Source organism: Phyllobates terribilis, unplaced genomic scaffold (genome assembly GCF_046119375.1).
Source record: "Phyllobates terribilis strain yellow unplaced genomic scaffold, ASM4611937v1 Scaffold_9__5_contigs__length_417890890, whole genome shotgun sequence".
NCBI classification, from domain to species: domain Eukaryota; kingdom Metazoa; phylum Chordata; class Amphibia; order Anura; family Dendrobatidae; genus Phyllobates; species Phyllobates terribilis.
The window spans coordinates 150,517,447-150,530,671 of record NW_027362769.1 but is presented as its reverse complement, the minus strand read 5'-3'; the positions used below and the strand labels follow the sequence as shown (position 1 = coordinate 150,530,671).

The following is a 13,225-nucleotide window of genomic DNA, read 5'->3' as shown; positions in this document are numbered from 1 at the left end:
TGTTTGTAATCCAGGACAACACTTCAATTCAAAGACCAACCCAATTTTGAAACACAGGAATTTTTTCTCTTTTTGCAAGTGTCAGAGTTATTTATTTATTTTTTAGAGCAACATATAAGGGTACATCCCCACCATCAGGAATAGCAGCTTTTTGGATGCAGCTCACCTGAGCTGCGTCCAAAACCCTGTGTTATACGATGCAAGTACAGTGGAGGGATTTATAGAAATCCCACGCCCACTGTTCTTCTATTTGACGCTGCATATACTCACCTGCGGTGCAGGTTTACAAGCCGCAGCATGTCAACTTCTGTTGGATGCGGTAAATCCACATTGTTCAATGAACACATGCGGATTTAACTGGGTGATTGAACTCCGCATTTTGGACTCAGTGAAAATACGCTGCGTCCAAAGCGCTGCTATAGCCTGATCGTGGGCACATAGCCTAAGAGGCTTTTATTCATATGCTTTTCCTTAATGGATAGAATATTTATTATTGATGACATTGTATTTTTATACATATAATTCAAAGTATGGCTCTATGGCCCCCATCCTTGCGGCGGAGCGGTGCACAGGTAGTAGCCGCTGCTGCAGCTACCACGTGTGCCCGCTGCTAAAGGTAAATGAATATTCACACTTCTCCACGCCCATGGGAGTGGAGAAGAGTGAATATGCATTTTCTTTAAATGCTCACCTCGGCGTCTGAGGGTGCATGGCAGTGATGTCATGCGCTGCTCAGATGCTGACATGAGCTGCTGGCAGACAGGATGCAGCGCTGGAGCAGAGGTGAGGAAGAAAGGTGAGTATAAGAGTTTATTTTTTTTCATGTGTGCAGTGATGGGGGGGCCATGTGTGCGAGAGGATCAGAGCACTGACATTCGACTCCCTCTCGCAGAAGAAGGAGTCGAGTGTCATTAGCATATTGCATCCGATGCTCTTGCATCGGATGCCATACGCTAGTGGGACCCCGGCCTTACAGGAGAAATTGCACCATGCAATTTGTTGTGCAATTTCTCCTGAGTAAGCCAATACCACATTTGTGGGGGAAAACCACTATTTGGGCGTACGGCAGGGTTCGGAAGGGAAGGAGCGCCATTTACTTTTTGAATGTAAAATTTGCTTGAATAATTAGCGGATGCAATGTCTCGTTTGGAGAGCCCCTGATGTGCCTAAACAGTGGAAACCGCCAACAACTGACCCCATTTTGGAAACTAGACCCTCAAGGAACTTCTCTAGATGTGTGGTGAGCACCCTGAACCCCCAGGTTCTTCACAGAAGTTTATAACGTAGAGCCGTGAAAATAAAAAAATCAAGCTTTTTCCACAAAAATTATCTTTTAGCCCCCAGTTTTTTATTTTCACAAGGGTAAGAGGAGAAAATGGATGGCAAAAACTATTCTGCAATTTCTCCTGAGTACGCCGATACCCTATATGTGGGGAAAATACACTGTTTGTGCGCACGGCAGGGTTCAGAAGGGAAGGAGCACTGTGTGACTTTTTGAACGCAAAATTGGCAGGAATCGAGAGCGGAGGCCATGTTGCGTTTGGAGAGCCCCTTATGTGCCTAAACAGTGGAAACCCCCCACAAGTGACCCTATTTTGGAAACTAGACCCCTCAGCGATTTTATCAAGGGGTATAATGAACATTTTGAACCTAGAGGTGCGACACAGAATTTGATAACATTAGGTCATCATATTGAATAAGTTGTCATTAGTCTTGAGCGCAAGTGCTCGCTACTTGAGTTTGCATCGGGTACTCGGGTATGCACCATGTATCGCAGGTGCTCGAGTGACATGCTCGAGTCCCCGCTCCAAATGTTTCACGGTTGTTAGACACCCAAAATAAACATGGGGGAATCGCTCATGCATGGCAGGCAATCCACGCGAGGTTTTTATGGCTATATAACAGCCGCAAAACATGTTGGGCGGAGACTCGAGCATGTCACTCGAGCACCTGCCATACTCGGTGCATACCCGAGCACCCGATGCAAACTCAAGTAGCGAGCACTTGCGCTCAACACTAGTCGCCATACGATCATCAGTTTTTTTTTTCTATACTCTTGAAAATTCTAACCCTAGCGCAACCCTAAACCCTAGCGCAACCCTAACCCTAACAGAACCCTAGAGTTTATTTTTTACGCCGTTCCTCGTGCGGTATAAGTGATTAGACAACTTTATTCTTTGGGTCGGTGCGATTACAGCGATACCAGATTCATATCGGGTTTTTATGTTTGGGAGCTGTGACACACTAAAAGAAGCTTTTTTTTGCAAAGACTAGTTTTTGCAAAAATTTTTCCATATTTCGGCCGACAGAGTCATGTAAGTGCTTGTTTTTTGCGGTCGAGTTGATGGTTTTATTGGTACCATTTTCGGGCAAATTACATTTGTTGATCGCTTACTATTCCGATTTTTGGGAGGCTGAATAAACAAAAACCAACAATTCAGGAATTTTTTGGAGGGGTTTTTTTTATGCCGTTCCACGTTTGGTAAAATTGATAAGCTAGCGTTATTCTTCGGGTCAGTATGTTTACAGTGATACCAGATTTATATATTTTTTTATGTTTTGGCGCTTTTACACAATAAAAACTATTTTATAGAAAAAATAATTTGTTTAGTATCACTTTATTCTGAGAGCTATAACTTTTTCATTTTTTTGGCTTATGGAGCTGTACGGCAACTTGCTTTTTGAGGGACAAGATGAGGTTTTCATCGGTACCATTTTATTTACATTAGTCTTTTTGATCGCGTTTTATTCCATTTTTTGCTTGGCAGTATGATGATAAAGCATAGTTTTTTTTTGTATTTTTTACCGTGTTCACTAAAGTTAACTAGTGGAACAGTTTTATAGGTCAGATCTTTCCGGACATGGCGATACCAAATGTGTACTTTTATTGTTTTTTTCATAATAATTATTTATGGGTACAGTGTATGTGTGTGTGTGTGTGTGTGTGTGTGTGTTTATATATATATATATATATATATATATATATTTTTATTCTTTTTTCATTTTTATTAAATATTTTTTTCACTTTCTGACACTTTTTATTTACTTTTACACTTTGTCCCACTATGGGACTTTCATTTTTTGCAGGCTGATCGCTTGTATAGCATAGAGATGCAGCAGCATCTCTATGCTATGCAGGCTGTCAGCCCTGCACAGGCACAAGTTACTTTGATCGTGTACTGCGCATGATCAAAGTAACTTCTTGGTGACCTGGATGTCATCATGACTACATCGGGTCACCATGGCAACGAACGGGACGCAGCAGACACAGCCCGGGACCCCGGAAACAAGGTAAGAGGCACGCGCTTACCTCCCCTTGTTCCTGGAATGCTGCGATCGATTTCGATTGCAACATTTTGGGGGTTAATGTGCCGGGAGCGGTGCGAGATCTCTCCTGGCACATAGCACCGAGTGTCTGTGAGAATCTGAGCTTCTGTGCAGGCGCGATCATATTGTGCGTAATAGTACGTACCTGGTCCAATAGGCTCAGGGCACAGGGACGTACTATTACTGACAATGTCAGTAAGGGGTTAAAAAACATTCATAACTTGATGATCAACCTTTTTTCACTTTCATTTAGAGCTCTTTCACATGTCAGTATCTCCGGTACGAGTGGTGACAGTTTCCACATGTACTGGAGACACTGACACACGCAGACCCATGAAAATCTATGGGTCTGTGCACACCCCAGTGTGTTTTCACAGACCGTGTGTCCGTTTGCTCCATATGCTTACATGTCCGTTTTTTCATGGATACACGGTCCGCAAAACGTACCTCACGGATGACATCTGTGTGTCATCCGTGTGACACGTACGGTGCCTGGGAATCAGCCCTACAGTTAGCGCTGTTCCCAAGCCCCGGGTGCTGAATGCTGCCCTCCTCATGGTGCCCTGCCGGTGCTGTGATCAGCACTAACAGGGACAATGATGAGGGTAGTATTAGTCTAATCCCGCAGTTTCCCTGTGTAAAAATAAGAATAAAATAATAAAATCCATATACTCACCTGTCCGGAGATGTCCCCTGCTGTAATCCATGCGACTGATTAGCAGAGGAGCCGGGGAGAATGAGTGGCTCCAGAGCTGCGTTCAGTGAGTGACAGGACACCACTCCTGACCGCAGCCCCGAAGCCGCTCGCTGGAGCGGCTCATTCTCCCCGGCTCCTCTGTGTCAGTGGTCGCATGGATTACAGCGAGGGACATCTATGGACAGGTGAGTATAAGGATTTTATTATTTTATTCTTATTTTTACACAGGGACACTGTAGGATCACACTACCATTACCCTCATCAAGGACCCTGCTGGTGCTGATCGCAGCGCCGGTAGGGAACCATGATGAGGGCAGCATTCAGCACCCGGCGCTTGGGAACAGCGCTAACTGTAGCGCTGATTCCCAGGCGCCGGTCCATGTGACCCTGATGTGGCACACGGTTGCCACATGTGTGACACACTCGGACACACAGGAGACGGATATCTCCGGTACCGGTACAGGAGATATACGGACATGTGAAATCGGCCATAGGGTATGTGCACACGATCAGGAGACGCTGCGTGTTTATCCAGCATCAAACCAGCAGGGTCCAGATGTTACAGCATAGTGGACGGATCACCCGCTGTAACTGACATGTGGCGCGTCTTTCCAGACCGCAGCATGTCAATTTCTCTTGCGGGTCCGCATGTGGACTTTCCCCATAGATTAACGTCAATGAAAAAAGTCCGCATGTGGGAAAAAAGAATTGCAGTTGGTCATTTGCATATGAGGGTGGAAGTCGCGCGGCTGTTATGTAGCATCGGGGCCGCAGGCGGCTCCGGATCATATGCACATACCTTTATACTATTAAAAGTAGACTTCAAGCAGTACCTTCACAGTTCCAGGTATTGCAGCTCATTCTCATTCACTTGTTTTTGTTTTGTTTGTTTTTTCTTACTTGATGAATTTGCATAAATCCTGCTTTTTCTATTCTTATCCTAATGAAGGAAGTGAAAATGGAAACCTTCATAAAGAATCTCTTTCGTTTTGTGTAACTTTTACAAAACTCTATATCCAGTATACATTTGATATGTAAAGCATAACATCTAGCTCCGAGGCTTTGTTGAATTCTCAAGGTAAGTTTACATTTCAAACACTTACTGCATAATGTATATGTGATGTTTAGTGTTTAAAGGGGTCGTCCGGTCAAAAGTGATAAGTCTGCAGTCACACAGAGTGACTGCAGACTTATGAATTCCCCCAGCACAGGCACTGTGCGCTGCGGGGATTCGCTGGTATGCGACCCGGTAACGGAGGGTATATATATATATATATATATATATATATATATATATATATATATATATATATATATATATATATATATATATATATATATATATATATATATATATATATATATATATATATATATATATATATATATATATATATATACACAGTTATATGAAAAAGTTTGGGCACCCCTATTAATCTTAAGCTTAATGTTTTATAAAAATTGGTGTTTTTGCAACAGCTATTTCAGTTTGATATATGCAATAACTGTTGGACACAGTAATGTTTCTGCCTTGAAATGAGGTTTATTGTACTAACAGAAAATGTGCAATCTGCATTCAAACAAAATTTGACAGGTGCATAAGTATGGGCACCTCACCAGAAAAGTGACATTAATATTTAGTAAATCCTCCTTTTGCAAAAATAACAGCCTCTAGTCGCTTCCTGTAGCTTTTAATGATTTCCTGGATCCTGGATGAAGGTATTTTTGACCATTCCTCTTTACAAAACAATTCCAGTTCAGTAAAGTTTGATGGTCGCCGAGCATGGACAGCCCTCTTCAAATGATCCCACAGATGTTCAATGATATTCAGGTCTGGGGACTGGGATGGCCATTCCAGAACATTGTAATTGTTCCTCTGCATGAATGCCTGAGTAGATTTGGAGCGGTGTTTTGGATCATTGTCTTGCTGAAAGATCCATCCCCTGCGTAGCTTCAACTTTATCACTGATTCTTGAACATTATTGTCAAGAATCTGCTGATACTGAGTGGAATCCATGCGTCCCTCAACTTTAACAAGATTCCCGGTGCCAGCATTGGCCACACAGCCCCAAAGCATGATGGAACCTCCACCAAATTTTACTGTGGGTAGCAAGTGTTTTTCTTGGAATGCTGTGTTTTTTTGCCGCCATGCATAACGCCTTTTTGTATGACCAAACAACTCAATCTTGGTTTCATCAGTCCACAGGACCTTCTTCCAAAAAGAAATTGGCTCCTCCAAATGTGCTTTTCATACCTCAGCCTACTCTGTTTGTGGTGTGCTTGCAGAAACGGCTTCTTTCGCATCACTCTCCCATACAGCTTCTCCTTGTGCAAAGTGCGTTGTATAGTTGACCGATGCACAGTGACACCATCTGCAGCAAGTTGATGCTGCAGCTCTCTGGAGGTGGTCTGAGGATTGTCCTTGACTGATCTCACCATTCTTCTTCTCTGCCTTTCTGATGTTTTTCTTGGCCTGCCACTTCTGGCCTTAACAAGAACTGTCCCTGTGTTCTTCCATTTCCTTACTATGTTCCTCACAGTGGAAACTGACAGGTTAAATCTCTGAGACAGCTTTTTGTATCCTTCCCCTGAACAACTATGTTGAATAATCTTTGTTTTCAGATCATTTGACAGGTGTTTTGAGGAGCCCATGATGCCACTCTAAAGAGGAGATTCAAACAGGAGAACAACTTGCAAGTGGCCACTTTAAGTAGCTTTTCTCATGATTGCATACACCTGGCTATGAAGTTCAAAGCTCAATGAGGTTACAAAACCAAAAAAAGTGCTTTAGTAAGTCAGTAAAAAGTAGGTAGGAGTATTTAAAACAAGAAAATGATAAGGGTGCCCATACTTATGCACCGGACAAATTTTGTTTGAATGCAGATTGCACATTTTCTGTTAGTACAATAAACCTCATTTCAAGGCAGAAACATTACTGTGTCCAACAGTTATTGCATTTATCAAACTGAAATAGCTGTTGCAAAAACACCAATTTTAATAAAACATTAAGCTTAAGATTAATAGGGGTGCCCAAACTTTTTCATATAACTGTGTGTATATGTATATATATATATATATATATATATATATCTATATCACACACACAGTACAGACCAAAAGTTTGGACACACCTTCTCATTTAAAGATTTTTCTGTATTTTCATGACTATGAAAATTGTACATTCACACTGAAGGCATCAAAACTCTGAATTAACACATGTGGAATTATATACTTAACAAAAAAGTGTGAAACAACTGAAAATATGTCTTATATTCTAGGTTCTTCAAAGTAGCCACCTTTTGCTTTGATGACTGCTTTGCACCCTCTTGGCATTCTCTTGATGAGCTTCAAGAGGTAGTCACCGGAAATGGTCTTCCAACAATCTTGAAGGAGTTCCCAGAGATGCTTAGCACTTGTTAGCCCTTTTACATTCACTCTGCGGTCCAGCTCACCCCAAACCATCTCGATTGGGTTCAGGTCTGGTGACTGTGGAGGCCAGGTCATCTGGTGTAGCACCCCATCACTCTCCTTCTTGGTCAAATAGCCCTTACACAGCCTGGAGGTGTGTTTGGGGTCATTGTCCTGTTGAAAAATAAATGATGGTCCAACTAAACGCAAACCGGATGGAATAGCATGCTGCTGCAAGATGCTGTGGTAGCCATGCTGGTTCAGTATGCCTTCAATTTTGAATAAATCCCCAACAGTGTCACCAGCAAAGCACCCCCACACCATCACACCTCCTCCTCCATGCTTCACGGTGGGAACCAGGCATGTAGAGTCCATCCTTTCACCTTTTCTGCGTCGCACAAAGACACGGTGGTTGGAACCAAAGAACTCAAATTTGGACTCATCAGACCAAAGCACAGATTTCCACTGGTCTAATGTCCATTCCTTGTGTTCTTTAGCCCAAACAAGTCTCTTCTGTTTGTTGCCTGTCCTTAGCAGTGGTTTCCTAGCAGCTATTTTACCATGAAGGCCTGGTGCACAAAGTCTCCCCTTAACAGTTGTTGAAGAGATGTGTCTGCTGCTAGAACTCTGCATGGCATTGACCTGGTCTGTAATCTGAGCTGCTGTTAACCTGCGATTTCTGAGGCTGGTGACTCGGAAAACTTATCCTCAGAAGCAGAGGTGACTCTTGGTCTTCCTTTCCTGGGGCGGTCCTCATGTGAGCCAGTTTCTTTGTAGCGCTTGATGGTTTTTGCAACTGCACTTGGGGACACTTTCAAAGTTTTCCCAATTTTTCACACTGACTGACCTTCATTTCTTAAAGTAATGATGGCCACTCGTTTTTCTTTACTTAGCTGCTTTTTTCTTGCCATAATACAAATTCTAACAGTCTATTCAGTAGGACTATCAGCTGTGTATCCACCAGACTTCTGCACAACACAACTGATGGTCCCAACCCTATTTATAAGGCAAGAAATCCCACTTATTAGACCTGACAGGGCACACCTGTGAAGTGAAAACCATTTCCGGTGACTACCTCTTGAAGCTCATCAAGAGAATGCCAAGAGTGTGCAAAGCAGTCATCAAAGCAAAAGGTGGCTACTTTGAAGAACCTAGAATATAAGACATATTTTCAGTTGTTTCACACTTTTTTGTTAAGTATATAATTCCACATGTGTTAATTCAGAGTTTTGATGCCTTCAGTGTGAATGTAAAATTTTTATAGTCGGGAAAATACAGAAAAATCTTTAAATGAGAAGGTGTGTCCAAACTTTTGGTCTGTACTGTATATCACCGGCCAGTGGGCGCGCTTCACTCTCCATAGAAATAAATGGTGTCTTCCCCTCAAGCTTCAAACATGCCTCAATCACACCCATCCTCAAAAAGCCCTCCCTTGACTCATCCTCCGTGTCTAGCTATCGCCCCATATCACTTCTCCCCTATGCCTCAAAACTACTGGAACAACATGTCCATTCTGAACTGTCCTCCAACCTCTCCTCCTGCTCCCTCTTTGACCGCCTACAATCTGGTTTCCGACCGCACCATTCTACTGAAACTGCACTGACTAAAGTCACCAACGACCTACTAACCGCCAAATCTAAGCGACACTACTCTGTCGTCCTCCTCCTAGACCTGTCATCTGCCTTTGACACAGTGGATCATTCCCTCTTACTACAGACTCTCTCATCTCTCGGCATCACAGACTTGGCCCTATCCTGGACCTCCTCATACCTAACAGACCGGACATTCAGTGTCTCCCACTCACACACCACCTCCTTATCTCGCCCCCTATCTGTCGGTGTCCCCCAAGGTTCAGTTCTAGGACCGCTGCTCTTCTCCATCTACACCTTCGGCCTGGGACAGCTCATAGAGTCTCACAGCTTTCATTATCACCTCTATGCTGATGACAAACAGATCTACCTCTCTGGACCCGATATCACCTCCTTACTAACCAAAATCCCACAATGTCTGTCTGCTATTTCATCCTTCTTCTCTGCCAGATTTCTAAAACTTAACGTGGACAAAACAGAATTCATCATCTTCCTGCCATCTCATTCAACCCCCCCCAACTGACCTATCTATCAACGTCAATGGCTGCCCACTCTCCCCAGTCCCTCAAGCTCGCTGCCTTTGGGTAACCCTGGACTCTGAACTCTCCTTCAAACCACATATCCAAGCCCTTTCCACTTCCTGCCTACTCCAACTCAAAAATATCTCCCGGATCCGCACATTCCTCAACCATGAATCTGCAAAAACACTAGTGCACGCCCTCATCATCTCCCGCCTTGACTACTGCAACCTCCTACTCTGTGGCCTCCCCTCTAACACTCTCGCACGCCTCCAATCTATCCTAAACTCTGCTGCTCGACTAACCAACCTGTCCCCCCCGCTATTCCCCGGCCTCTCCTCTCTGTCAATCTCTTCACTGGCTCCCCATTGCTCAGAGACTCCAGTTCAAAACCCTAACCATGGCATACAAAGCCGTCCACAACCTGTCTCCTCCATATATCTCAGACCTAGTCTCCCATTACATACCCGCACGCAACCTCCGATCCTCACAAGATCTCCTTCTCTACTCCCCTCTTATCTCCTTCTCCCACAATCGCATACAAGATTTCTCCTGTGCTTCCCCCCTACTCTGGAATTCTCTACCCCAAAGCATCAGACTCTCGCCTACCGTGGAAACCTTCAAAAGGAACCTGAAGACACACCTCTTCCGACAAGCCTACAACCTGCAGTAACCACCGCTCCACCATACCGCTGCACGACCAGCTCTACCCTCACCTACTGTATCCTCACCCATCCCTTGTAGATTGTGAGCCCTCGCGGGCAGGGTCTTCTCTCCTCCTGTACCAGTCGCTGTCACATTGTGTTCAAGATTATTGTAATTGTTCTTGTATTATGCCACTTTTTCACATGTAAAGCGCCATGGAATAAATGGCGCTATAATAATACAATTGAATTGTATTGAGCGAGGCCATGCCTTCTAATCGGACGCGCCCACTGGCCGTCCAAGTCACTCGACGGGGCGTAGCCTTGCTCCATACAAGTGTATGGAGCGAGGCGGTGCTGAATGGTGAGGGTATGTATAACACATACATACCCTCCGCTACTGGGTCTCATACCGGAGAATCCCCGCAGCGCACAGTGCCTGTGCTGGGGGGATTCATAAGTCTGCAGTCACACAGAGCGACTGCTGCATTATCACTTTAGACCGGAAAACCCCTTTCAGTGCATTACAACATACATAAAGGCCCTTGGCCCCAATGCAAAATCTGTATCAAAGACCCCACCTTCTCCTACTGATGTCTTTATATATAGCAGAGGTCTTTTGGGTCTTCAAGCTCCAGGGTTCTAGTGCAACTTTTACTTCCACATCAACTGACAGCAAAGCAGGTTATAGGAGTATTCCTAAGGCCACATTCACACATTCAGTATTTGCAGAATACCAGAACAAAAAAAGCGCTCCCTATGTACAGTAAATCAGTACTGGTGAGCAGACCTCAATATATGATCACCTGAGCTAGTTGTGCCGAGCAGGCACTAGTAGAAGCTGTATTCGACCAACCAAGGGCTGCTGTGATCCCGTGCCAATTCATCCACGGCAGTGATGCCACAATTTCCTGTCTGGCTTTTACATCAGTATCTGTAAGCCAAAACCAGGAGTGGGTGAAAAATGCAGAAGTGGTGACGTGTTTCTATTATACTTTTTCTCTGATTATTCCTCTCCTGATTTTGGCTTAAGTATGAGTCCACATAAATAACTTGGTAAGACAAACCAGAAGAGATATAAATCACATCAATATTAGTTGGATATGTGGTTTTTCATCCACCTAGTACTGATATGTGACTTGTGTCTCTGTCTATGTGGGGCTCCATCTCCTGATGTTGCGCTTGTGATGTTTAACCCCTTTATCCCCGAAGGCTGTTTGCACGTTAATGACCAGGCCAATTTTTACAATTCTGACCAGTGTCACTTTATGAGGTAATATCTCTGGAACGCTTCAACAGATCCCACTGTTTCTGAGGATGTTTTTTTCATGACATATTGTACTTCATTATAGTTGTAAAATTTATTTGATATGACTTTGCGTTTATTTGTGAAAAAATTGGAAATTTGGAGATAATGTTGCAATTTTGAATTGTCATGTCAGAGAGTTATGTCACACAAAATAGTTAATAATTAATATTTCTCACATGTCTACTTTACATCAGCACAATTTTGGAACCAATTTTTTTTTTTTTTGCTAGGAAGTTATAAGGGTTAAAAGTTGACCAGCGATTTCTCATTTTTCCAACTAAATTTACCAAACCATTTTTTTTAAGGACCACATCACATTTGAAGTGACTTTGAGGGGCCTTTATGACAGAAAATATCCAAAAATGACACCATTCTTAAAACTGCACCCCTCAAGGTGCTCAAAACCACATTTAAGAAGTTTATTAACCCTTCAGGTGCTTCACAGGAATTTTTGGAATATGGAAGAAAACTATGAACATTTTACTTTTTTTCACAAAAATTTTACTTTAGACCTACATTTTTTTTTTGTTTGTTTTCGCAAGGGTAACAGGAAAAAAATGGACCCCAAAATGTGTTGTGCAATTTTTCCTGAGCACCCCGATCCCCCATATGTGGACGAAAACCACTGTTTGGGCGCACGGCATGGCTCAGAAGGAAAGGAGCGCCATTTGACTTTTGAATGTAAAATTTGCTTGAATAATTAGCGGACGCCATGTCGTGTTGGGGGTGCCCCTGATGTGTCTAAACAATTGAAACCCCCCACAAGTGACCCTATTTTAGAAACTAGATGCCTTAAGGAACTTATCTAGATGTGTGGTGAGCACTTTGAACCCCCAAGTGTTTCACAAAAGTTCATAACGTAGAGCTGTGAAAATAAAAAAAACACTTTTTTCCCACCAAAATTATCTTTTAGCCCCAATTTTTTTATTTTCACAAGAATAACAGGAGAAAGTGGACCCCACAATTTGTTGTACAATTTCTCCTGAGCACGGAGATACCCCACATGTGGACCAAAACTATTGTTTGGGTTCACGCCAGGGCTCAGGAAGGAAGGAGTGACATTTTAAAACGCAGACTTTGATGAAATGGTCTGCGGGTGTCATATCGCCTTTGGAAAGCCCCTGATGTGCCTAAACAGTGAACCCCCCCCCACAAGTGACCCCATCTTGGAAACTAGACCCCTCAAGTAATTTAGATGTGTGATGAGCACCCTGAAGCCACAGGTGCTTCACAGAATTTTACTACGTGGATCTGTAAAAATGAAAAAAATATTTTTTTCCCACAAAAATGTTGTTTTAGCCCCCAATATTTTCATTTTCCTAAGGATAGCAGGAGAAAATGGACCCCAAAATTTGTTGTGCAATTTCTCCTGCGTATGCAGATACCCCATATGTGGTCAAACTACTTTTGAGGTACAGTGCAAAGCTCAGAAGGGAAGAAGCACCATATTGGAGTTCATATTTTGCTGGGCTGGTTTAACGGTGCCATGTCACATTTTACAAACTACTCCTCTCAATGATTTCATCTAGGGGTGGAGTGAGCATGTTGACACCACATGTGCCTCACAGGATTTTACACCATTGGGCGGTGAGGAAAGAATAATTACATTTTTACCACCAAAGTTTTGTTTTGGACCCAGATTTTACAATTTCACAACAATAAATGGGTTCAAATGGCACCAAAATTTGTCACATAATTTTTGCTGAAAGTAGAAATTCCCATATGTGGCTGTA

The 13,225-nt window shown here is 43.1% G+C and overlaps 1 protein-coding gene across 2 annotated transcripts in view; it reads left to right on the top strand.

Moving 5' to 3' along the window:
* The window catches only part of LOC141160887 (protein mono-ADP-ribosyltransferase PARP15-like), a 108,834-nt gene that overhangs the window by 19,159 nt on the left and 76,450 nt on the right, over positions 1 to 13,225 (top strand). The window contains exon 5 of one of the 2 annotated variants that reach the window (XM_073645690.1): positions 4,974 to 5,102. The exons of the other annotated variant lie outside the window; for it this stretch is intronic. The gene's annotated coding sequence lies outside the window, so the exon portion shown is untranslated. The remainder of the gene's footprint in view (positions 1 to 4,973; positions 5,103 to 13,225) is intronic. 2 annotated transcript variants of the gene reach the window in all.